Source organism: Orcinus orca, chromosome 8 (assembly GCF_937001465.1).
Source record: "Orcinus orca chromosome 8, mOrcOrc1.1, whole genome shotgun sequence".
NCBI lineage: Eukaryota > Metazoa > Chordata > Mammalia > Artiodactyla > Delphinidae > Orcinus > Orcinus orca.
In genome coordinates, this window is record NC_064566.1 from 23562955 (window position 1) to 23590562 (window position 27608).

The 27608-nt window shown below is 44.3% G+C and overlaps 1 long non-coding RNA gene across 2 annotated transcripts; it reads left to right on the top strand.

Annotated features, from left to right (window-relative positions):
• Positions 1 to 2541: 2541 nt before the first annotated feature.
• LOC117197683 (uncharacterized) lies at positions 2542 to 26154 on the top strand. 2 transcript variants are annotated; one of them, XR_007478754.1, is made up of 3 exons: positions 2542 to 2609; positions 12553 to 12719; positions 25778 to 26154. It is a non-coding gene; the product is annotated as an uncharacterized LOC117197683 (long non-coding RNA). The 2 variants fall into 2 exon arrangements; XR_004478479.2 differs by lacking the exon at positions 2542 to 2609 and adding an exon at positions 2661 to 2954 and having other exon boundaries at positions 25778 to 26153.
• Positions 26155 to 27608: the final 1454 nt, after the last annotated feature.

The following is a 27608-nucleotide window of genomic DNA, read 5'->3' on the forward strand; positions in this document are numbered from 1 at the left end:
ACAGAACACAATTTGTTTTTCATTGAACTGATAGGAAAGCAGGACTGGCTTACACGAGCTTTGTTCATGACAGCTGTACAAAAGGATTGAAAGGAGAGAGTCGCTGGAGTCCATTTGGTCTGGCTACATAATTGTGGGCTTCAAGCACAAAACGAAAATGTAGCAGGGAAGTCAATCTCCCCTTCCCACTGCTTGCCATTGTGCCCCCCAAGGGATTACAACCTCCAGCACACACTGAGTACACCAATGGGGGTGGGTGAGAGACCCCCACCAAGTCAAATGCACTATGGCACTGACAGGCCAGGGCAGGGACAGCACTGTCATGCTGTTTCCCAAGACGCCATGGTGTACACACCCAACCACCACCCTTCCTGCATCGGCTCCCAGGTCTCCTACAGGGAGCAGAGGTAGAAGGGAGCTCCCCACATGCTGACAAGACCTGGTGGCCACCCTGGGTGGAGGGTGGCAGTGGTCATGGGATGGGGGTGGGAAAGAGAAGGTCGAGTTCTGGGACACCAGGGGCTGGAGGTAGGGGGCAGCTCCACCAGTGAGCTGAGCTTCATTATCCCATCAGACTTCACTTATGAGACACAAATACGAAGATAAACTAAGAAATGTGAGACAGCAGTGATAGGACATTAAACCCAAGCAAGTCCTTCTGAGCATGAGTCTTGGTCAACAACACCAGTTGCTCGGCCATGAGTCCAGACCCTCCAGGGACAGTTGTGTAGGGGCTCAGTTTTTCATATAGGGCTTAATAGATGTGTTGGTCTCATGCTGAGTGTGTAAAGCTGGGTTGAATGCTACATAAGAGCTTAGGTAAACTAGACTGTAAGATCTTTGGGGATCAGGAATTCTCTGATTCCTGTTTCCCCCAAAGCACTTGGAAGATTTTGACACATGATACACTAACCAACAGCACATAAATCACATATGACAAGTCACAAACTGAGATGTTGGAGATAAAATATTCTGGGGCACATACGGGGCACTGAATTATAGTTTTCTTTGCAGCAATGTAGACTTCATTCCTGACCAAGGAGCCCACGGAGCATGTGACGTAGGAAAGGTAGAAGGCATCATTTCAAGGTGCACCATGGGAAAGGAGGCTGGGGAGGAAGGTTTATGAGAAAGACATTGTTTGCTGGCTCTGAGCCTTAGCTCACATCACTGATACATACGCATCATAAAGCTATATCGATTCTCCAGGGAGAATTAGGTAATGATGTGCACTTGGAAACTACAAGGAAAATGGAGCCATGTCTTAAATGCTATGGTTAAAAGCTGGAAACCACAACTTCTCAGCTCCTTTCTATTGAGACTTCCGAATAACAAAATTCCTTCCTGACTCCGTGCTTAATTGCCTGGAAGAGGGAGCAGAAGATGAGATCCCTCCATCCTGCAAGTTTCAGATGCCGATTGGTTTGATCCACGGGTTCCCTGTTGTTTGAAACCTTCCTGCCAACTGGCTGCTGGGAGAAGTCACAAAGCCAGTGGACGGAAATAGCCCTGCCCGCTGAGAGAAAGAGGATCTCTTCTCATCCTCTAACAAATACTGATGACGCATTTTTGCCCTCTAACAAATACTGATGATGCATTTTTGCACCTCTGACAGTTGCTACGGAGACCGTGTGGGGAACACATGTAAATATTCCGCCTGTGTGACACGCGAAGGTCCTCCAGAGCAATGCATTTTCTCTTCTTGACTTTTCTCTTGCTGTCTGAGAGCTGCAGTTTGCAGCTACATCAGTCAGCCCTGTAGTTTCAGGCCTCAGACTCGTGAGGCTCCTGTTTCAGGAACTCCTCTACCAGGAACGAGTGGAAACACCCCACATGTGGGGTCACGAGATCTGGGTTTGAAATGCTTTCCTGCTACTTTTATGGTAGCAGAAAGTTCCTCCACCTCTACCTTCTCATCTGTAAAGTAGGGGAAATAAAGCCCCCTTCTCTAGGGGAGAAGGCGGAAAATGGACACAAGCTTTGTAAAGATGAAAGCATTAGGTGCGTTTAGTAGCATGATTATGGAATTACCGTAATTACCGGATATTCCCAAAGGCTTGTCAAAAGCAAACATGGTCTTTTAGGCCTTGGCGTGTACAAACGGGGCCGGCTCACCATCAGAGTTAGCCTTGTTCCTTCTCAAAGTCCGGTGTGGATGTCCCCATGCTATTACTTTGTCCTGCTAAAGGGGCCTTGGGGCCTGGCTCCTGGCACCTCTCCTTCCAATTGTCCAGGGGCTCCGTGGTGATCAAGGGCCCCATCTCACAGCCTTCCATCCACACAAGAGCAGAACAGCTCAGCCACCAATCTCTTCCGACCCCTGAAAAAACCCAGGTGTTTTCTTACAACACAAATACATCCCCAAGGCTTAGAAAAGCCCGCCCATCCAGCAGCAAGACCCAAGCCCGCAGACCCTCTTGCTCAAAGGGGCACGAGGGCCAGAGAATAGGTGTGCGCAAGCTCTGGTCTGCATTCTAAGGCAGCTCCTGAAACGCCAGCTCCTGTGTGGCTTCTTTTGGGGTGTGGGAGGAGAGGCGGAGCCAAGAATTAGGGCGTTGCCCTCACTGACAGTCAGCTGCCGCCCACGCTCCAGCGAGAGCTTCTCACAGGTCTGTTCCTTTCTATCTCCTTGGTAACTCGACATGGTGCTGTGGTGACAACCAGAAACAGAGTAAACAGGGTCAGCCAGCGGTGGGGAGCTAGGCGGCTTCTCCTTCCACCTGGCTCGCTCTCCATTCCGGAGGTCTAGATGTGTGTCTGTGATCTGTCATTCAGTCACGCAGAACAGCCACGCCAAATTCTGGTCTTGAGAAGAAGCAGCTCGACACATGTATTTCTTGTGCTCCCCACTCAGCCAGTGAGGGGATCCTGGAAATGCTGAGCCCGCGCGGGTTCCAACCATCCCAGCCCAAATGCTACGGGCTGCTGGGGAGCAGAACTCAGCAGGCAGGAATGTGAGAGGAGGGTGGGGGTCAGGGGCGGAGGGAGGATGGAAGGGAGTTGGGAGAAGGGTAGAGGTCAGCCAGGTCAAGGATTCCCCAAATTCTCTTCCATTGGCACTCCACACCCCAAATCTCCCATCTGAAAGGAAAATATAATGTGTGTATGTATCTAGATAGATAAAATGTATATATAAAACATAATGTATTATAATATATATGTGTATATAAAATATATATGATTATTAGAACTTCCATGAAGTTGAGAAGGGGTAACGAATAGCATCTTGTGGGTTTTTTTGTTGTGTGTTTTGTTTGTATTCGTTTGTGTTTGCTTTGCCAGGAAAGGAAGGAGAATTAAAGGGGAGGCTGAGAAAGGAAAGATATGATACTGATAATAACATGTAGGAATAAGCCAAGAGTTCATTATCCATTCAGGAAATACTGAGTGAGCATCCACTGCTTACCAAGCCCTGTTTTAGACGCTGGAGTTACGGCAGTAAACATAACAGGCAGAAACTCCTGACTTAACGTAGCTTACATTCAAGGGAGAGGCAGGAAATAAAGATGACAAGTTTAGTTTTTCAAATGACAAAATTACAACAAAACATGACGAGCACGTAAAATGTATTGAGTGCACACACAGACATAAAGCAAGATGGAGGTCAGGGAGCTGCGGTCCAGGAGAGGAGAACCAAAGGAGTCCTCACTACAGAAGTGGCTCTGAGTCAAGTTGTGGCAGGCGAGGACTTGAGCTGGGCTGCTTTCTGGGCAAAGAGCATCCCGAGACCAATCAGGAGGTTACCGTGGCTGAAGCAGCGTGAGCCAGAGGGCAGGAGAGAGGGTGAGGCTGGAGTGTGACGTGTCACATCAGGTAGGGCCTTGGGGGCCACTAGAAAGATTCAGGCTTTTCCTCTGAATTAAATGAGGAGGCATGGGAGTGTCTTCAGCAGAGAAGTGGTGTGATTTGATTTCTGTTAAAGGATCATTGTGGCTGCTTCATGAAGAATAGATTGAGGGTGGAGGGGGGCTGATACTCTGAATCTGAAATCTGCTCTCACTTTGTTAGCAAGTGGAATTGGCAAGTTTGGGGGAGGGTAGAGACGGGCACCCAGACTTCCTCTTATGTGATCAGGAGGACTGAGAGAAACTGGAAGTGGGATGTTTTGGGTGTGATTCAGTGTTAATGAAAGGTGTTTGCATACAACCTAAAATCATCTTGGCTATCACCAGTGGTTTATCTCCCACCCCTTGGAAAATGAGGTCTAGAGAGAAACCAAACATTCCCATACATGGATGCTATAATTTATCTGGCCCATGGAGTTTCTCACCTCGAACCTGCTATTCAGATATGGCTTGGAGACACTACGTCTGACCCTCCTTAACTCCATAGCTTGGACTAAAGTTCAAAATGTAACAAGAGCAGTGGGGTCACCAAGTGATTAACACACACTCAGACGTGCCAACACATGCAGCTCCTTTGTTTTCCAGAACTGATCAAATCTTCCTTGTATCCCCTCAACCCTATGGAACATGTAGGAAAAGACTGAACGTACATGGTCAGCCGGTATATCCTGGCCTCTTCTGGTGTCCCTTGGTCTCCTGATGTTAGCACCTGGCTCTTTGGCTGGTGGGGGTGTTGCTACCATGTGGCTATGGGTGTGGAAACCAGCATGGTGACCTCTGGTCTTTAGGGGCATCCCTGCTGGGTGTTTGGGTCCTGTGCTGGTGTCCCATGAGTTACTCCCGGTCTAGTTTGTTCACTGGCATGCAATGGACAAACGTAGCCATGGGACATTGACACCGCTATTGCCTCTGGAAGTCAAACTACTTGATCTCAATGGCCTCCACTTTCCAACTTCAGGCCTCTGCATTTCCAGTGATCCATCTTGAACCGCCCTGACCTTCACCAGGGCACCAGGGAATACAGGGATACATCTCATCGTTATCTACCAAGGTCCCTCCATTTGTTAATGCTGCACTGTCCCACCCAAGCCATGTTAGACATGGTACCAGATACATGTTGGGCTTCTCCTAGTTGCTTTCAGCCTCTTCCAGGCTGTGCGTGGGAAAGGAGGTCACTTGCCCTAATATTTTTAGTCTCTCCATACCTTTCTGAATGTTTTCATAGTTCCCTCCCCAAAAAAGCCTTGGCCTCAAGGAAGAGGCAAGGCAAGACTCTGATGTGTGAGGGTCTTAGCTTGCGTCCACCTCTTTTTTCATTCCTGTGCTCTGCTGGACAGGAACGAGTGTGCCCTTTCCCCCTCTTCCTTTCGGGTAAGAATGTATCCCTCAAGATATCTTTTTCCGGGCTTCCCTGGTGGCGCAGTGGTTGAGAGTCCGCCTGCCGATACAGGGGACACGGGTTCGTGCCCTGGTCCAGAAGGATCCCACATGCCGCAGAGCTGCTGGGCCTGTGAGCCATGGCCGCTGAACCTGCACGTCCGGAGCCTGTGCTCCGCAACAGGAGAGGCCACAACAGTGAGAGGCCCGTGTACCGCAAAAAAAAAAAAAAAAAAAGATATCTTTTTCCTTGCTAAAATGGTATCTGTTCCGTCCACTTCCCTGGGGCCATCGTGGTTGGGTCACGTGTGCCCTCAGGGAAACAGACACTGAGGCAGAATTAAGATTGTAAGAGTTTTTTGTGGGAGTAACACTTGTGAAGGTAAAAGAGGGAGAAAGTACAATTGGACAGGGAAAGCCTCAGATCACGATGCAGATCTGAGTCATTTTGGCCAACCCAGTGAGGGATTCCAGAACAAAGACTGCTCATCGGAGGAGTACCATGTTGAGGAACTGGCCAGGCCTAGGACCTACTCTGTGCTCAGTCAGGCTGGGGGCTGCCCCAGGAAGAGCATGGCCCCTGCTCTAAAGGCGCTGTGCATCCTAAGGTACTGACAGCTGGAGGCTGTAAGCCAACTGCATCTTTTACTGCTGAACAGCAAGTTCTTTCTTGAAGGGAGACCCAAATGGGCACCTCTAATACTGCTACAACGGGGGGAGGGCTGTTAGAGAAATGACTGATGGGGGAAAGAATGCAAATCACATCAGACTGGTATTTTCTACATGTTTTACATATTACCCAAGTCATCCCTGAGCACAATCTCAGCCCACATCCTTTTCCCTGCAGGTGAGCTTGAATCCACTGTGACCGCAGCATGAAACGATTTGACTGTTCTTGAAACTTTCCTAAGAACCTCTTCACAGAACACGGTGCTGGCGTAATGCTTTAAAACCATGAGCATGGCTTTTACAGAGCCCTTTGATTTTAATCTAAGAGGCTCTTTGTAAATTTAAAAAAATGTTCATTTTAATTCACCATTTGGAACCAGCAAGCGCCACGCCGTTTATCTAAACCCAAGCCCTCTACCAAGACAGTGATCTGTGTGCTGCCGGGGAAATTTCAGTGGTTTGTTGACAGCAAACTAATGGTGATAGAGGACTACAGATCTCTAGCAAAGAAAGCTCCTGTGAATTAGGAGACTGGGATTGACATATACACACTAATATGTATCAAATAGATAACTAAAAAGAACCTGCTGTATAAAAAATAAATAAAATTCAAAAAACTAAAATAAATCATGGTTGTTAAAAAAAATCATCAATGGATGATAAAAGAAATAGGCGAGAGCATGATTAGATTAAAAAAAGAAAAAGAAAGCTCCTATGAGTCAGAAGCCAATCATCTAACTGTCTGTTCACCAGGTTTCCTTCCTGTGAGTCACTTTAAAAAGCTTCACTTCTTCTTTCTCAGTTTTCAGCCCTTTTCTGGTTTAATCAATGACAGTTGAAGCTATATTATAATTACTGGAAGTGTTGATAAATGCAATCGGTCCCCTCTCCTGGACAGCCCTTGGAAAGGAAGTGGTAGAGAAGAGATGGAAGGAGGTGGGAAAGAAGTCTGTATGTGGAGAAAGGGAGAAGCAAAAGAGACTAGAGGAGAAACCAAAAGACTAGAAATTTCTTGCTGTCCCAGGAGTCAAAATATTGCTTAGTTTAGTCATGATTGATCACAAAGATGGCCAGTTTCCTGGAAATAACATTGTCAGAAAAATTATAGGACTCAAGTTAAATTTGTTTGTTTGGTTTTTTTAATAAATTTATTTATTTGGCTGCATTGGGTCTTCGTTGCTGCGCATGGGCTTTCTCTAGTTGCGGTGAGCGGGAGCTACTCTTTTTTCTCCCGTTGCGGAGCACAGGCTCCGGACGCTCAGGCTCAGCGGCCATGGCTCACGGGCCCAGCCGCTCTGCGGCATGTGTGATTCTTCCGGACCGAGGCACGAACCCGTGTCCCCTGCATCGGCAGGCGGACCCTCAACCACTGTGCCACCAGGGAAGCCCAGGAGCTACTCTTCATTGCGGTGTGCAGGCTTCTCCTTGTGGTGGCTTCTCTTGTTGCGGAGCACGGGCTCTAGGTGTGCGGGCTTCAGTAGTTGTGGCACGTGGGCTCTAGAGCGCAGGCTCAGTAGTTGTGACACACAGGATTAGTTGCTCTGCGGCATGTGGGATCTTCCTGGACCAGGGCTCGAACCCATGTCCCCTGCATTGGCAGGAGGATTCTTAACCACTGCGCCACCAGAGAAGTCTCTTAAATTTGAATTTCAAATAATGAGTCAATTTTTAGCATAAACATGTCCAATGAAATATTTCAGATATACTTTTATTCATTAAATTTTTTCTTTGTCTGAAATTCAAATTGAACTCGGCCTCCTGTATTTTTATTTGCTAAATATGGCAACCCAAGCCAGGAGACATTTCAATCTCATCACGCTGGGTTGGTGAGGGTGATAAGCTACATATTGAAGAGGAAATGGAGAGTATAACACCATACTCCTACTTTCTAGCAGAAAGAGCCAGGTTATTTGGACTTGAAAGTTCCTTCCTTCTGGGTCAGCCTCTGCCTTCCCAGCTCTGCTCAACACTGAGCATTTCAAACTGACCATTGGTTCGAACCCATCAGCAGGTCACTGAAATTGGACTTGCTGTCCTAGACTTGGTATCTTCTATGACTAAAGGTAACTTGGATCCCTCAAGTTTACTGAGCCTTTTTCTTTCCTTAATCACCACCATGTTTGTCCAGTCAATAGGACCGAGCTTTTGCCTTGGTTTCTGCCTGTACCTGAGGTCCTGAACTCCAAACCATTCAGCTGTGGTTTTGACATCCTGCCTCGATCATGGGTTCCTCTCAGCCCATGCCTGGTGTATGTCTCCAAACCAAACATATCACCTGGGACCACAATGCTGATTCCAAGCCTCATCCTCTTGTAGAACAGGGGTTGCCAAACATTTTCTGTACAGGGCCAGATAGAAGATATTTTTGGCTTTGTAAACCCCAAGTCTCTGTCACTACTCAATTCTGCCATTGTAGCATGAACAGACGTGTGTTCCCATAAAACTTTATTTACAAAAACAGGTCATGGGCCAGATTTGGCATACGGATCATAGTTTGCTGACCCCTGTTCTAGAAAATCCTGTGATCTTGCTCTTCCTGCCCAAAAGTTTCCACTTAAATGTGGATGCTGACCTATTAGCTCATGGGAGCCTTTTCTACTAGACAGGATTCTGATGGAGACTCCATGCCCCATTGGGGGCCAGTCCTATTTTACAATCTTGGTGCGCTAGTCTTGGACCTGGCAGTTCCCAGCTTTGTTATCTTGCCTTCTGTCAGCCACTGAGGTCCCAGCATGTCTAGAGAATGAGTACACTTAAGTAAGCCAACATCTGCTTTTGTTTCCACACTGCAGCCAAGATTCACTCTCCTTCTTTCCATAAACACTATCTTAGTTCAAGATTTTGTTGCCAACACTTTGGACTGGTCTGTCTTCTCTTTGGACATCTGCCTGAGAAATCGTCTCTGTGCATCACTGTTGCATAAAAGTCAATGGGACTACCCTGCCAGTGCTAGGAAGGGTTTGTCTTATAATACCTATGGATTTAGAGAAAACCCTTCTCTCTTAGATGATTAAAAAACCCTGACAAAACCAGGTAAAGGCAGCCACAGTGCATGGCTTCAAGACTACACATTGAGTACTTCAGGATGAAAAAAAACCAACATTATGAATAATATTGATGCTGTTATTAAAAGTAACACTATGACCTTAGAAAGACCTTACTATGGTATGAAAATGCAAAACAAACTTCACAAGCAATTCAATATGGATATGACTAAATCCACTTCTTCACAAGGGTAGGACTTTGGGAACTAATTCATAAATTTCAAAAATAAGATTTTAAATTAGAAAAAAACAACAGTTTTGAAACAACTCTGCACAAGCCTTTTCAAATAATGTTAATTGACATAGGCCGCTGCTCTGGATCAGTCTGACCACCGTGTTCTACACATCTTTTTACTTTATGGGATAAGTGTTTCTCTCAAAAGTTGAATGAAATTGAAGACTTTATAAATCAAATCCTATTTTAAATAGAGAACTTATTCTTTAATTTTGGAGTCTTCCTTCCCTCATTTAAAAAAATGTTGTTTTCTATTTATTTTCTTTCATTATAATAAATTTTTAATAAGCATTATATCCCCAAATTGAAACTGTCTATACTTGCTTAGGAAGAATACTTTCTGAGTTATCTGAACTCCTTCAAACCAGTATAACAGAAATTAACACAGTGTGGTAGGTCAATTATACTTCAAAAACAAACAGACAAAATCACAGAAAAGGAGATCAGATTTGTGGTTACCAGAGGCAGGGGTTGGGGGGAGGGGGAATTGGATGAAGATGGTCAAAAGGTACAAACTTCCAGCTGTAAGATACATAAGTACTAGGGATGTAATGTACAACATGATTCATATAGCTAACACTGCTGTATGTTATATATGAAAGTTAAGAGCATAAATCCTAAGAGTTCTCATCAAAAGGAAGGAAAATTTTTTCTATTTCTTTAATTTTGTATCTATATGAGATGATGGGTATTCACTAAACTTATTGTGACAATCATTTCATGATGTATGTAAGTCAAATCATTATGCTGGACACCTCGAATTTATACAGTGTTGCAGGTCAATTATATCTCAATAAAACTAGAAGAAAAATGTTTTACTTACACGTGTCCAGAAAAAAAAGTTCCTTCAATGACAGTGTACTCTAAGAGGTACTTTAATAGCTGCATAGTCACTCCCCACAGATGATTCTTTACAGGACAGTTGTTCAGATGTGAGCTCATCCTTAGCAGTACTGTGGTTCAGCAGCAGATTCTAGATCAGGTTATAGTTGAGCAGGAAATATAAAGAGATGCTTCTATCCAAACACAAAATTACTCCACAGTGGAGAACCAGCCCCAGTGGCCTTTCCAGGTGAAGCGGCCACTGGCTGCCGCGTCATCTACGGCACTCAGTGGGCACTTTCTCATTTAGTTCAGCCACAGAGCTTATCAGCACAGCCCTATTCTAACCATTTCTATCGAGTTTTCACCAATAGAGTCAGGATTGTATACTGGTTAAATTTTGAAGTCAGAGAGATTCAAATTTGAATTATATAATTGTCCTCATTCCCACTCTTATAGCTAAAGGTGGACGAGACCCTGTAACTAAGCACGAATAGGGAGAGAGACAGAGACAGACAGAGACAGAGACAGAGGGGAGCAAGAAATGGGGAGTGTTTTCTCTCTAACAAAGGATGCTGAACAGCTAAACACAAAAGCCCACTGCACAAGGTCAGGAGGGAACATGTTAGTCTGAGTCTGAGATGCAGAGCTTGCAGGTTGAGGAGCAAGTTAGCTGGCAGAGAGGTTCCCAGGACAGGACTGGTAGGCAGCCAACATAGTAAGGAGACCATGGAGGTATGGGGAGAAGCGGAAAGCCTGAAAACCAGTTCAGGTATGAACTTTACAAGCATGACTCAACCACTGTGGCATCCCTCTTATGCTCAGCTCGGTATGCGTGGTCCGGGAAAGCAACACCCATGTTAAGTTCACATCTAGCGGTGGTGTCATAGAAGAAAGGAAAGAGCTGAAGCTGGTTAGCAAGTCCTGGGCTGATGGGATTTGTGTCAAGTGGGGTCAAGTACAGAGCTCTCCCTAGAACTAAATCAGGGGGTTCAAATAAGGGCATGTAGAGTCATGGAAGAATAACAAAACTGGAGGGGCCAGAGAAGGACTAGAGACTGAACTTGTAGGGTCAGGTCTGCTGGGATTCAAATAGAAGCAGGTTGAGAACAGTAAGACAGGGTCATGGTCAAACTGTTCAAACATCACGGGTGCTGCTTGTGAGGATCTAAGGACAAGAAGGCACAGAGATGTGGTTTGAGCTGGTGGGACAGTTTTAAGGACCAGGAAAAGAGTAGAAAAAAAGATACATCTTTTTGGATGGAGATAGAGGCCATCTCCCTACCTAACAGAGGGAAGCTTTAGTTTGGCTTTCTTACCCTGACTTACCATAGAATCATCTCCATCCTCTTTCCAGAAATGGGAAGGCTTGGGAAGGCAACGAGGTTTATGGGTTTCTGGAAAATAGGATCACTCATCCCATCTACCAAGGAGAACCTCAGTTGTAAGCTATCAGAGAGTAGGAAAATTGCCACCTGGCCAGGTTGCCACAGAAGAGAATTGGTGGCTCTGGGTCCTTTTAAGAGGAGCTGAGAACGCAGAGGGCTATGGTATAGATTTCATTCTCTAAGTCCAGGAAAGCAAGGTGAGAAGAGAAAGTATCAACCCACATCACTTCCTTTGGACCTTCATAACATCATCTCTCTCAAGGAGATGGCGTGATACACATTTCTCCCAAATAGGTGACCAGTAGTGAGTTTTAGACCATTCTCGCAGGGACAAGGTCACAAAGACCTCCCCACAAGGTTATGGAAAAGGGGGCAGGCAAGTAGAGAACAGCTGTTGGGTAGACAACCAGTAGTGTCTGTGGCTGAGGCAGTTGGGTTGTTCCTTTGGTTTATTTCCCTCAAAGAGGCAAAGCCACACCATTTGAAGGCATTTTAGGAGCTGCAATCTGCCTTCATGAGATCATGGGTATTGCTGATGTCCTAGTTCCAGGGAAAGCAATTCCATTTTAAAATTCTGCTGTGACTCTCCAAAGAATATTTCCTAAGTTACATGTAAAAACAAGTCATTAAAAAATGCAACTTCCTTTTATTTCTATATTTAGCCTGTAGTTCTTCGAACCTCACCCTCTGGGCTAGCAGCCCACAAAGATCTCATAGCACTTACTAAAATACGTAATTATTCAGATGTATCTGTTTATTTATTTGCCTCTCCCATCACTTTTACTGTAAGACTTATCTACCTTGTTCTCCATTCTTTCTGAGGCACGTAGCAGCCAGCCTGGGACACAGTAGTCATTCAATAAAAATATATTGAATGAATAAATGAGCAAATGAAAATTTTGGGTGAGGGAACTATGAGGGAGGACTTTGGAATGGAAAAGGCACCTAGTATTATCAATGTCTTCACTAATTATTGTTGAGCACAAAAGATTATTTTTAATGCTTGCCTGATACCTATTCGGGAACATTATGGGGAGGAAGGGCAAGAAATGTACCCTTTCCATTGACTTCCATCAGTGTTTGTATGTGGATTGTAGCTACACCGAACACAGTTACTTTGTCACCACCTCCAAGAAGCAGAAAGTGACTTGTAATCCATTTTTGTGTTCTAGGATCCTGGTTGAAAGTAAGAGAAAGAGAGTTCCATCTTTCCAATTCTCCAGGAATCTCAAACTCCCCAGTTTTCACTGCCGTGTGCCACGTTCCAAGAGCTGACCCAGAGGGAGTCCCATCCTGAAACAGGTGGGCACAGCTGTGTAAACACCGTCCTCACTTTCAGGTAAAGGGCTCCTTGGACCACCTTCCCTCTCAGGTGGAAAAGCGGAGAGTAGAGTCTCTAGTGACTGCGTGAGGAGAGGCAGGGTGGGGAGGTCTTCAGAGAGGCACCAGATGATGGAGACTTCAGGAGACCATAGAACAGCTATGTCTGTCCACTTCTCCTTTACCACAGAGAGAGGAAAAAGAAGGAAAAGATGGATCATGCAGCGAGTGGGAGGGAGTGGGTACAGAAATCAAGTTTATGTTAGAATCATTCCAAAGGATGGTAACAGAAGTGGGGAAACAATGGGAGTCTCTGGAAGGTGAGATGGGACACTGGAAAGTTGAGGTCAATAAACACCATCCCTGCGGCTATTGGTTTTTTTCCAATTTTCCTCCTCTCTGTTGATGCTTTTCTTGGCTGGAACTTCCTCAGATGAGTCCTGGGGAGCCTGAACGGTGACAGTAAAGCCGAGGAAGGGAGAAAACTGAGAAGCATTTCAAAAGCTTCTTCCCCAACACTCTTCTTCACTTTCCTTGTAATCCAGTTTTAGGAATAAAGACCAGCCAGGGAAAGAGGTTCTGACTCGAGCCTGCCACGGCCCCAGTCAGCCATTTCTTCTCTTTGTTCAGACCTTAAAATCCTGTGAGGTTTTTATAAACTTTCTAGCAGGGGCCCTGCTGATCTGACGACTCATTAGAAGGGGAATGGAAAACGTTATGAGAGATTTTCAGCGAATGGGTAAAATGGGTAGGACAGCTCCTCTCCAAGCCCCTGTTGCCGCGAAGGCCGCCTTCCTCCAGCCTGCAAGCTCTGGCTCAGTGTGAAAGGATGCTCTGCTTGCCCAGGGACCAAGCACTCTTCCAGGAGAATAAAATGCCCTCGGCTGGACTAGCAGACAGACGAAGAGAATGCCAGAGGAGAAGGCCATGGGCACTTGGCAAACCAGGACTAGCATGGAGAAGTTTGCCCTCCAGGTCACTATTTTAAATCCCAACTGAGCTAGGGACAGGGAGAGGAGGGATGCTAAAGATGTTTGCTTGTTTCCCTCACGCGATGTTTGGTCTTCATTGAGGACCAGTTTCTGGGTCACAGTGTTGCCCCATGTATCCTCACACCTGCAACACATCAGCCATCTGGCACCAGGCGAATGGGGGCCAATTCCTCCAACATGACGACATCCCCTTCCTACAGTGGAAGCAGGATTTGGGGCAGGACTGACCTCGGAGGGCCATTCCTCAGGCCATGACTTCTCTTTTCTGGCGATATCCTCTCCCTAGGTGACCTCATCCAGTCTCATGGCTTGAAGCACCAACACCCACGTTTACACCTCCAGTCCCAGCTTCTCCCTCGGGCTCTGGCTTCGTTATCTCCAGCTGCCTCCTTACAGCCTCCACTGGGATGTCTAGCAGATGTCTCCAACCAGAAGTGTGCAAACAGCACTTCAGAACCTTCCACCCACACCTGTTCCTCCCACATGTCAGTTGACAGAAACTTTGTCCTTCCGCTGCTGAGGCCAAAACCCTGACTCCTCTCTGTCTCACAACCCACTTCCAAACGCTGAACGCTGTTCATCTCTGCCATGAAATACACCCAGTTCTCCCCATCTCCACTGGCCCTCCAAGGCGCTAGGGCCTCCCACCTGTATCCCTGTCACGACTTCCTGGTCTCCTTGTTTTCGCTCTTACCGCCCCCCCTTCTGTCTATTCTCTCCCTGCAGCCTGAGTGATTCTTAAAATCTAAGTCAGATCATGTCTCTCTTTCTACTCAAAACCCTCCAGTGGCTCCATCTCACACAGAGGGAAAGCCAAAGCCCTCACAATGGCCTAGGGGGCCCTAGTGGACTCTGTCTCTGTCTCCTGCTGCTCTGGTCCTCGTTCACTCCCCTCCTGCTGCACCGGCCTCCCAGCTGTTCCTCAAACGCAGAAACTGTTCCCACCTCAGGCTCCCTCAGCCTGGAGCACTCTTCCCTGTCACCTGCATGGCCACCTCTCTTCTTTTTCAGGTCTCTCTCTTTTGGGTGTGGCCTTCTCTGACCACCCTCTACACAACAGCAAAACTTACCCCTGGCCCCCACTATCCCACGCCCCTTCACGTGTTTCTCTCCATGACATTTGCTCATCTGGGGGTTATATTTTAAGTTCCACGAGAACAAAGATCTCTTCTCTCATGTTGACTGCTGTATCTGCTGTGCCGAGAATAATGCCTGACATTTAGCAACTGCTTAATAAATATCAAATGAATTTCTGATCCATTTTCACGCTCTGGTCCCAGAGTGACTATTGTTCTCGGATGTCGCATGTCAGTTTTCTTCACCATAAAGGGAGGGAGGATGAGGTGTGATGGTTTTATTTAAAGGCAGAGGGTTTTTTTAATGACCTTACAAGGAAGACATTACACTTAAAAAAACAATCTTTGGAAATCCATTAAATTTGTTCCATTATGATTGATTCATTTGGTGAGAACAAGTTCCCGTGCAGTGGGGAACTTGGATGGGGGAGTGGTGTCAGAAACAGAGGGGAGAAACATTTTAATCATTTCTTAAAGTGAAGATCAGCCTTCCCATTTCATTTTTCAGATAAACTTTTTTTTGAGTAGAGCATACACACAGAAAAGCACACAGACCTTAAATGAATTATTGATGAGTTATTGCAAAGTAAACACACCCATGTACCCCCCTCCCAGGTCAAGAAATAGAACATTACCAGCACCCAGAGCCCTCCTCTCACCCCTTCACACGACTACCTCCTGCTTGCTCCTTAAAGGGACCACTCTCCTGACTTGCAACATCCCAGGTGAATTTTGTTTGGTTTCAAACCCCATATAAATGGAATCAGACAATATGCATTCTTCTGTAACTAGCTTCTTTCATTCCACATTATATCTGTGAGAGTCATCAATGTCGTGTGTAGCAGTGGTTAATTTATTTTCATCGTGTACAGTATTCCACTCTATGAATATGTCACAGTGTATTTATCTGTTCTACTCTTGATGGACATGTGAGTTTTTCTGTCTTGAGGCTATTATGAATAATGTCGCGCTGAACATTTCTGTGCATGTCTTTGATGGACATAAGCCCTCATTTCTGTCAGATGTATACCCAGGAATAGACTTGACAGGTTTTGAACATATTATGTTTAGGTTTAGTAGATCTGCCAAACTTTCCCCAATGGCTGTATCGCTCTAAATTCCCACTGGTAACGTATGTGTCCTAGTTGCTCCGCACCCTCACAGCCACTTGGTATTGGTCTTCATTTTAATTATTTTCACTCTTGTGGGTGGTTAGGGATATCTCAATGTAATTTTCATGTATATTTCCCTGATGACTAGTTGAGCACCTTTTCTTGTGTTCATTGGCCATTCTATTTTTGTGAGATGCTGATTTGTTTTTAATTGGATGATCTGTCTTTTATAAGAGTTCTTTATATATTCTGAATTGAGCCCTTTATCAGTTATATGTACTGTGAATATCTTTTCTCACTCTGTAACTTGACTCTTTTTTTTTACTTTCTTAATGGTATCTTTTGATGAATCCAAGTTTTTAATTTTAATAAAGTTCAGTATGTAAATATTGTTCTTTATGGTTAGTACTTTTTGTGTCCTATTTAAGAATATTTGCCAACTCAAGTTAAAGAAGCTATTCTTGACCTGTGTTATCTTCTAAAAGCTTTCATATTTAAAGTCTATGGACCACATAGAATTGATATTTTTTGCTCTGGTAAAAGGCAGGGGTAGGGTTTTATTCTTATTTTTCCATTTGGATATCTATTTGATCCAGCAGCACTTATTGATAAGATTATTTTTTGATAAGTTTGCACCATTGCTCTGAGGTACCACCTTTTTCATAAACCAAGTGCCTAAATATACATGGGTCTGTTTCTAGATTTTCTACACTGTTCCGTTGCTTTATTTGCCTGTTGCTGTGCTAATGCTACACTGCCTTAATTACTGTCACTTTATAATAAATCTTGATCTCTGGTTGAGTAAGCGCTCCAACTTAGTTCTTCTTTGAGGTGGTCTTGGCTATTCACGGCTCTTTGCATCCCTACCTTACTTTAATATGGACTAGAAAGCATCTTTCGAGCACTGGCTGGGGGGAGACAGACAAAGGATGAGGCTGAACAATGCTCATGGCCCAGTGCAGATGGATGCCTATTAGACATATCAGAATGAACATGACTAAACAGAACTCTCCATTTCTTTTTCCCAGCCAACCGCATTCCCTCTTCCCACACAGTTTTTCTCATCTTGGAAAATGGTACCATTGTCTCCACTGCTAAACCTTAGTCGAGGAAACCATCACCGCAGGCATGGGCCACTGAAATGGCTGTGAACTGGTCCCCTCACTCTCATTTTTGTTTCCTGTCAGTGTGTTCTTCATATCACAAGAGTGATTTTTGTAAAGGTAATGCAGCAATACTCTTCTCCCCAGCTCTGGGGCCCTGTTCCATCATTTACTCTCAGATCAAATTGTCCGCTATGAAAGCCTTTCCTTCACTCCCCTATTGAAGGAGGTTCCCCTCTCCTGACACTGTCCACATCCCCTTGTTTTATTGCACCCTTAGTTCTTACCACTCTCTAAAATCATCTTTTTATGTATGTGTTATACATTATCTGTCTTCCCCATTATAATATAAGCTCCATTCAGGTACAGAGTCTGTTATCTGTCTCCCTGTATCCACAATACCTAGAATAGTCTTTGATACATTGGAGGGGCACCATAAATGTTTGTTGAATGAATGAGTGATAAAATGAACAGTAGGTGGGCTGAGGGCCTAACTGTGTGTGGCAAGCAATGTATCTAACAATGTATCAATGTTTACCTAATTTTGCATCTGGTTACCTCTTTCGACAACTAAAAATTCTTTCAGAGCAAGGAATGTGGGAAAGTTGAAGGGCATTACTTAGGTCCTGGTAGAGCTCAGGATGAATTTGGGGATCAGTTAACAGTCTTTATCCTGTCTCTCTTTATTAAAATTAAACTTTTACTTTGAGATCATTGTAGACACGCATCCAGTTTTAAGAAATGATGCAGATACCCTTCCTTACCCAGTTTGCCCGCATGGTACATTGTAAAAACCATGGTACAATATCACAACCAGGATATTAACACTGATGCAGTCAAGATACAGAAGATCTCCGTCACCATAAGGATTCCTCTTTTTACAGCCTCAGCTACCTCTCTCCTGTTCCCACCACCTCCTTAACCCCTAGCAGCTCCTAACCTGTTCACCATTTCAACTGTTTGGTCATTTTAAGAATATCATATAAAGGGAATCATACAGTATATAATCTTTGGGGATTGGCTTTTTTCACTTAGCGTAATTCTCTGGAGTTTCATCCAGGTTGTTGCTTATACGAATAATTCATAGTGCATTCCTTTTTCCTTGCCGAGTACTATTTCATGGTGTGGATGGACCACAGTTCGCTTAACCAGTCAGCCACTGAAGAACGCTTGGGTTGTTCCCAGTTTGGGGCTATTACCAATAAAACTGCTACACTTGAGTACAGGTTTTTGTGTGAACACTAAATTTTCATTTCACCTGGATAAATAGCCAAGAGTGCAATCTCTGGGTGGTGTGGTAGTTGGCGTATCTTTTTTTTTTTTTTAAGAAGCTGCCACAGTGTTTTCCAGGATAGTGGTACCATTTTGTACTCCTCCCGGCAATGTATGAGTGACCTAGTTTCTCTGCATCCTCACCACACTTGGAAAAATTGAGGGACAGTCTTTAGATGCTGCTAGAGTTCCAGGTGAGTTTGGGATTCACTAACATCCTTTCCGCTGTCCCATTTTTCAAAAAGGCTGACACTCTGTCCCTAGTTTGGCTCAGATGGGAATTAATGATAAAAGCCAACAGCCATCTAGATGCAACAGTCCATGAAACATTTTCCTTGAAGAAAGGATGATAAGAAAGGAAACGTACACATTTCCTGGGCTCCCCAGTCCATTTATAATAACGCCAGAAATGGTGAACCATCCCTTGAGTCTCTGGAGGAGCAGTCTGTGGCCGGATTTCAGTTGAGACGTTGGTAAGCCATAGGAAACCACATAGTTAGGCCGAATCAGATGGGTGGGGGACACCTTCACACGATCTTTATGAAGGCCAGGCAGAGAGATTCTGCCGACAGAAGCAGCAACAGCAGAAATGCATGTTTCTGTGCGTGTTACCTTGCGTGAGCCCAACATGGATTAAAGGCTGCTTCTAAGAAGGGAAAACTTAGATCTAATATTTGGGGCTGGGGCCATTCTGGAAGTTTCTTTCCCTGGGGGCTTGACAAGACAAAACCAAAAAGCATAAAAGCCTGTGTTTAGCTCTTCTCGTGATTGCCCACCGTGTCCTACTGTTTCTGCTTCCTCCAGAGGCCCAGCCCTCCTTCTCCTCCCTGACCTCATCCTTCTCTCCTCACCTTCTCAAAGCTGTGTTTTCTAACACCTTAACTATTTGTATTTTATTTAACACATTCTTACATTATGGTTACTATTTCCCAGGCATTGTTTTATGATTTTATGTGTATTACCTTCATCAAAACTCATAACAACCCTATGAGGTAGGAATCATTAATGTCCCAATATCACAGATGAGGGAACTTAGCTACAGAGAAGTCAAATAACTTGCCCAAAGTCACACAGCTCATAATTGGCAGAGATAAGATTCACACCCAGGCAGTCTGGCTCCAGAATCCATGCTCTTAATCACTACATTAGGATGGCTTTCTATTATTGACAGATATGCCTTAAACTGTTCCCTTTTCGAGGCCACTGGTATTTCAGTAAGGAAAAAAGCCTTCCACGGAAGGAATAAAGCATTTAAATGTGGGACTTTGGATAGAAAGTAACAGGGATATATCCTGTCACCCAGGCTAAGGTGTGTACAAGGCCCTCACAAGGAGGGATTTATTGCATATGACAGCTCTATCTTGTGCAGGCTGTTTCTAAGTACTGCAACTAACATTTAGGAAATGGAATTACTATGTGCCAGAGACTGGGCTAGGAGCTGCACATACATTACGTCAACAAAAATGCATGACGGGCAATATTAATTCCCTTTTAAAGATTAGGAGGTTAAAGCATCCAGTGGCAGGTGGCTAGGTAATTTAAATCGTACAACTTGAAAATAGCAGTCCTAGGTCTGTCTGGTCTCCTTTTACTACACAAAAACGATTTAAAGCATTGAGTTTCTAGTTTTGTTTTGTTTGCTTTTCTATCTTTGGTCAGTATGTCTATTTTGGCAAATGACAAGGTAAGAATAGAAACTTCCATTTTCCTACCCATGAATCAGTTACTCCCCCAGATTTCACATCATAAGTATACGGCGCCACCACAGCCTAGGTGCTCAAAGAGAAAAACACAGGACTTGGCTTTTATGTCTCCCTTACCCTACCTCCTTTCTGCAATTTACCAGCAAGCTCTGTCAATTCTATCTCCAAAATGCATCCCAAGTCCATCTGCTTCGGTCCGTTTCCACCAGAGCCCCTGAGTCCAGGCCACCATCATCCACCGCCCCAGACACATTCACAGTTCATTCCTGTGCACACCCTACTTCCCTTGCAATCTATCTCCATATAGATGTGTATGTTCTTCTTAAGATATGAATTGGATCTTGTCCCTCTCTTATTAAATATTCTTCCAGCTATATTTGACGCCACTTTCCTGCCCTATTGCTAATCTCCGTCCACGGCAGAATAGGTCATGCTCTTCCACACTTGGGACCCTTCACCCACGCCAGCATCCTATCCCCCCACTCTTCCTGTGGCTGTCATCACCTCAAAAAGCCCACTGAACCTGCTGTATACATCCTCCCTCTGTTAGGTCTCTCTCTCTCTCAAAGTCTTAGACCAGTGGCTGGCATACAGCAAGCATTCAGTTAATGATAGTTCTTGTTTTTGTTTTGATCATTGTTGTTCTAGTATACAGTCTAAATTTGCATGCCTAGGCGACTAGATAAATGGAGTAGGAAAGATGGACACTATTAATATCTGAGCCCCCAGGAGCTTCTAAGAGAGGGAGGTTAGATACTTCTAGAGGGAAAAGAAATGTGGGCTTGTAAATTCTCTTCTCTGCCTTTAAAGAAAAAAAGTTATTGCTATTATTGTCACACACACAATTACCATGTGCCTAACAGAAGCATGTTTTACCGTAGCAATATAAAATATATTTTGAAAAACTATAAGAGCAGTTCCCATATTTTTAAAGCAGTGTCTAGACCTGTCTGATGGATTTCCTAAGTAAGTTTCACTCTGGCTCTTACAGCCCCCCAGGAAGTTTTTTCTACGACTTAGCAATAAGTACTCAAAGTTTGTCCTCTCTTTAATTTTCTAGTACCCTTGCTAACAATCTAGGAAATGACTTCCAGAAACATAAAAGGAGGGAAAAGAGTGAAGAATAATTAGGGTAGAATCACCTATGAACTGGATAATTAGACTTTGTCCAGTGAAGAGCTGCCTTTTAAGAGAAAAAAAAGTGACAGTATAAAAACCTCACCCCCAAGAAGTTGTGAGGCTGGACTTTGACAAATGGTGGCCCCAGTTTAGGCACAAAAATACCCATTGCTTGTGATAGTTCACGTGTGATGTCAAAGGCCTGCTTCGGTAAGTTACGGAGCAACCGTTTGGTGGAATATTATAAAGCCATTGAGAAAAAACTGGCAAAGAAAATTTCAAACATGGGGAAAACCTTATGTTATATTAAGTGGATAAAGGAGGCTTATGAATGTCATGCATGAAAACCTGTCAGCACACCAGCTACACTGATTAAACTTTTACTTGATTCCAGGCTTCATTCCCAAGTGAGAGCAGATATGACAGGCGTGGAGGCAAGTTGACCCCTAAGTTCATCCTCACAATCTAAAAGCCAGGATTGGAAACACACCAAAATATTAATATTGTACATTGTTGCAGGCTTTTCTTTGTTCCTCGATACTTTGAAAATGTTCTAACACTTTTTTAAAAAATGTTGTTCTCTTTTAAAGTTTCCCTGGAAACTTCTAAAAGGCAGCTGCTGTGGGCTCACGTTGTCTCCCCCTTCCCCCTGCAAATGTGTAAATGAAGAACCACCTCCATGTCTTTAATTTATAACAGGCTAAACTTTCCCCTGTAAGTTGATACTCTGACCAGAAGTCTGTGGGTTGGATGGGTGCTGTGTTTTTTTGGTCGTAGCTTCTTTTGGCTGATAAACTAGCACTTAAGTGTTTCCCTTTTCCAAACCCCCAAATGACAAGTGTCTCTGTGGTGAGGTGGCAGCCCAACTGTCATTGCCAACAAGAATGGTCCTGTGGACACTTATTTTTAGTTTGCTGCCTAAAGCAAGAACCAGGCTGGGTAACCAGGGCTCTTGGGGCACAAACTTCCAGAATCCAGAGCATGGAGCTATCAAAGGGAAGCCAGGTGAAGCAAGAGACCGCTTCAGGAAGCCCTAAGCGCCTTTTCTCCAGGTGGACCACAAAGACAAGGCAGAGATCTTGTATTGAGTGAGAAGACTGTAGTCCACTTTTAACATGGTTTAATTTTTATCAAGGATGCTATAAAACAGAAACACATTAATTGCATTTACATGAATGTAAATTCAGGCAGCCTTGGGGAACTAATTATAGCAAAGAGGCTGATGATAAAAAGCAGACTGGTAGAAATCTGCTCTACGGCCTGCTCAGCAGCCCATCCTCCCTTCTAACAGAGCCTGAAGCAAGGTGTCTCACCTTCTGCGGGTCAAGTAGTTGGCATGTCACCAAGCAAGGCCAGTTTACTCTCTCCAGGGAACAGAAATCCTGGGTGAAGGGACACAGGGATCCCTAACTAATGGAGAGTCCGTTAGTCTCTCCCACCTAGATCACCTAGTTTCCTGTCCCATACAAAGCCAGAATTTTTAGCTTTTTATTTGATTCTGTGAGCTGCTCTGTGGCCTTCTAACATGTATGTGTGCGTGCCATGATGTATACATGTGTGTATTTTTAGTTTTTTTTCTTAAATTAGCTAAAGTTGGTTTCTTTTGCTTGGAAGCAAAGAACTCCCCCTAAAATGAGAGCCCCAGTATATTTCACTGTATATGCAAATCTCTGCCTGGCTCTGGACAGAGGGCAATTTCTCCCCCCATCCCCCCACCTCCCATCCTGGCTCAAACATTTTCAACTTAGGGAAAAATGAGTCCTCCTCCTTAAACAGGAACTGTGACAGGCTGGGTTTTATGAAAGCATTGGTGATTGTTTTTTCCTTCTTTTTTCCACGAATGCAAGCTTCTTACTATTTCCCAACCAGGGGCAGCCAAGCAAATCCAGCCTCAAAAAGACTCTTTAGATGAGAGAGAGAGCGAGGGCCAGCCCACCGCCAGAGCCTGGTATATTGCTGCTGCAGGACTTGGCTTTGTTCATCCTGTGGTTTTCTGAACTGGAAACCAGGCTCTGGCATTGACCTCTCAGAGACAGACAACTCCTAGCAAAAGCACCTCTGACTGCATGGATAGAAGTGTTGGGTGTCAGAAAACAATGCCCTCATATGCGTGCAAGTCCAGAGGGGTGGGACGGAGGTATGGGGTGGTGGTGGGAGGACCTTCCTTAGGAGGTAGGGCTCTGTATACTCAGAGTGGGTGAGGAGAAGGAATGCTGTGAAAAATATTAAGCAAGGTAAGAAATGCCCCTGAGATGCTGTTAATTGACAAGAGCCTGTAAAAGCGCACCATCAGTACGATGCCTCTGTGTGTGTGTTTGTGTGTGTGTGTGTGTGTGCGTCTGTGTGTGTGTGTGTGTGTGCATGTGCATACACATGTGTGTGCATGCACGGAGAACCAGAACCAGAAACAGAAGGGGAGGGCAGAGTGGGAGAGCACACAAGTCATCGGGTCTCTTAGTAATGGGATTATGGGTGATTTTAATTGCCTTCTTTAAGCTTCTCCATATTTTTAAAATTTTCAATAATGATTATGTGTTACTTTCAAATTGGAAAAAATCCATAAATACTACTCGAAAATGAAAGAAAGAAAAAGAAAGCAACGCCCTCATCAGCATGAGGTTCTGTCAAAGCAGTGCAGTAAGAACTAGTCCCACCTACCCCAGCAAAATCCAACTCTTCAATCACAGTCACATGCAGAGATTGCATCAACCTAAGTGGCAACAGGATGGACAAAGACACTCGACAGCTACCACTGCTATCGCTGCTGTTACTTGCACAGCATGGACAAGATCTCCTATCTCCATATATTTTTCAAGGTATCTCTCACTTCATTTGATGCACCACATAATCCACTAAGGTAGGAAGGGCCACCAACGTCAGTCCCACTTTATGCATGAGGAAACTGAAGTACCTGCCAGTATATCACATTAGACCTTGTAGTATTATTACTGACAATAACAATGGTGGTCTTAGACATCAAATTATCACACTTCTCCCCCCAAATCTCTCTAAAGCACTACAAAAACAATAATAGTTCATATTTATTGAGTGTCCCATGGCCTTCAAATTTATTGAAGTAGATGCAGTTGTTCTTATTTTAAAGTTTAAGAAAAGCTGGGGTGCATAAAGATTAAGTAATCTGTCTACAAACACATAATTAGTAAATGGTTGAGTCAGCGTATGAGCCCAAGCAGACTGCCTCCAAAGTCATGAACTGGACTAGAAAGTCACATGTCTATTAGCCCATGTTTGAAGAAAAATTCCATTTGAGTAAATTGGCCAGACCCTTAGACTCTGTTCTATTCTAATCTGACCCTCATTTGTAACACGTCTTAGTCTGAGAGTAAACATCCCATATCCGCTAGGGACAGAAGTGGCTCTTCACTTTTTAATATTTTCAGCTCGGAGTGAAAATGCGGAAGATCTCATAAAAGATGGTGTCCAAGTCCATTCCATAGGCCCAGATGGCTTAAAGAACTTATGTAAACACTCAGCTCGAATACTTCAAAGCTCCTAGTGGAGACCAGTGACCTCAGCCCGGTGAGCCAGGCCTATGGAAGTAGTAGCCTGGAAGATGGCAAGGAGTAATTCACGCTCAAACCAAGCTTGGCTTCCTTCTGCAGTGTCTCTCTGCCACTTTGGTCTCCCTAGCACTGCAGACACCAAAATGTGGCAGGAAACCCAATAGTCTAGGTTAGCAACGTATTATTTTCAAAGCACTGTTTGGCGGCCAGGGAGGGAAGGCAGACTGGAGACAAACATAATATCAAGAGTTTGATAAGACTTGGTATCATTCAAATACATCCACGGACATTTGCAAGTTGCTTTGCTCACCTGAGCAGCCTGGGGCAAAGTGTTGAACTCAAGGAAGCTGGTCACAGGCAGCTTCTACCACCTTTCAGTGCCCCGTCTGCCCTTAGAAAGTCTTCTCCTTCAGACACTCATTGCCCTCAACTACCATCCATCACCAGAGCGGGGGCCTCCCAAGTGTCTTCCACACAACTCTGTCTGGCCAGCCCAAACCCCTCAGCTGTCTTTTATTAAGAGAAGCTCTTAAAGTGTATTTCCACCACAGCTGTCCAGTTTTTCAAAGTATTAGTGACTAAACCTAAACTGATGAACTAATTCATGATGTATGCTATGGAGTGATAATGACTTAATAAATTATTATTCTCAGAGAACTTGTGAAATTTACCCTAAAAATAACTAATGAAATTTTTCTGGCACTCTGAGAGGCTGGTATGGTAGGGATGTTGAGTGCTTTTTTTTTTTTTTTTTTTTTTTTTTTTTTAAACAACTTAGCCATTTTCTTCTCTGAGAATGCTCAAGGTGATGATTTTTTTTTAAATTTATTTATCTTTGGCTGCGTTGGGTCTTCATTGCTACCCACAGGCTTTCTCTAGTTGTGGCGAGCAGGAGATACTCTTCATTGTGGTGCATGGGCTTCTCATCGTGGTGGCTTCTCTTGTTGCAGAGCACAGGCTCTAGGCATGCAGGCTCAGTGGTTGTGGTTCGTGGGCTCTAGAGCGCAGGCTCAGTAGTTGTGGCGCATGGGCTTAGTTGCTCTGTGGCATGTGAGACCTTCCCGGAGCAGGGCTCGAACCCGTGTCCCCTGCACTGGCACGTGGATTCTCAACCACTGTGCCACGAGGGAAGTCGAGTGCTTATTTTTATGCAGCTCTCCTCACCTTTTATTACAGATACGGTCTACCACCTGTGTCATGAGGGACGAAGGTGTTTAACTGCCAGTGAGACATCTTGCAGCATGCTCTTCCTCTGTTGTGGCAACTGTGGAGCCATTTGTTGAGATGGAAGTGTCATAAGATCAAAGCAGCCTGGAGCCCTGGGGCACAGGTGTCCTAGAGAACCATTCAGACCTACAATGGACTTCAGCTGAAACAGTAATAAACTTCCTTCATGTTAATCCACTAACATTTGGCATTATTTGTTATAGCAGCATAGTTCAGCACATCCTGACTGTTAGAGCTAATAAATTTTACACCTCAAACCATAAGCCATAGTTTGGTTCCTATCTACTGTTAAGAGAGACATATGCCACTTATTAGCTGTGGCTTTGGACAAGTTATTATATTTCCCCAGAATAAGTCTCAGTGTTCTCCTCCGTAGGACAGGAAGGCTGGTCTCTTTCAGTTATAAGATTCTACCCAAATAGTAATCCCAAATTACATGGTACCTGCTCCCTAAAGATAACTATCGTATGCTAAGACAAGGCAATTTATCCCAAAACGAATAGAGATGTTGAACCCAAGTCAAACACTTTTTACCTAGTCATGTCTCTGAACAGGAAGGTCAGAACATAAGCACATTTTAGGAGATTTGATATCGTACCAAGAGGCCGCACGATATCTCATTACCCTTTAAAGTTGACCATTCTAGCACCCCTGAGCCGTCAACATTTGTCAAATTAGAGCTATTCCATCTGAGAATTACGCAGCCTTTCCCAAAGTTTATCTGGAAATTACGTTGGAAATTCCCAGTTCATGTCTGAAGACCAGAGGGCCGCATCAACTAACACAGTGGTTCTCAGCCCTTTTAACATGAAGACACCTCTTCAATGCAAAAAATTCCCCTGATGTGCATATGTGCATGTGTGTATAACTATTAGAGTCCACTGATCTAAAAATGCACTATTTTAAAAAGCTATTTTAGTGAATTGTTATTTGAAAAATAGCACATATATTATTCAAAATACCTGGACATATTATGTATTCGGGCTATAGGCAATGTTGGGCACGTGGGTATATTTGCAGACCCCTTGCAATAACTCTGAGGTTCCCCAGGAGCTATTCATATCCACAGGCTGGGAACAGTAAACTCAAGGAATCTGGGAGAATATTGCAACCTGTATTTGGTTCTTGCTTCCTTCCCCTCCCCCTCAACCTCTAATTCTCCGGGAAGCAGACTCTAACACAGAATTAGGAAGCATGAGGTCTTGTGGGGAGTAACACCTGTGAAAGGAAATATGAGGTAGCAGGAATGGCCACGAGGAAGCCACCTGATTGTGGTACAGGCTCTGTTAGCCCCAAAGGTTGCTCCAGAGCAAGATTACCTGTTGGAGCACATCCCCATCAGGTGGAAATGGCCATGACTTTATCCCATGGCCCTGCTCAGTTATGGGCTAGGGCCACTCTGAGCAGAGTGTGAATTTAGCTCAAAAGTTGCTAACAGGAGAGGCTGTCACCTAGTTATCCTCCTGGTAGCTGGGCAGTGAGTCCTTTCTGGAAAGGGGATCTGAGTATTTTATCTGCATCTGCTACACGGTATGTTTTCCCCTATTTCTATAGGCAATTTTCTCCCTCAAGGTTAAACATGAAGACAACATAACTTTATAAATGACAGTGTGAATTGCCCTTGGGAAATAGGCAATCTCTAAATAAAATCAGAAAGAAAATTATAACCATGCATAAGCATAATTGCATTAGCTACAGGATGAGGTGCTCCTCGGATAGGGGGTTGCATTTAGTTTAAGCAGAATCTCCTTCTGCAGAGGGAGCTAATTGCAAGTCTGAA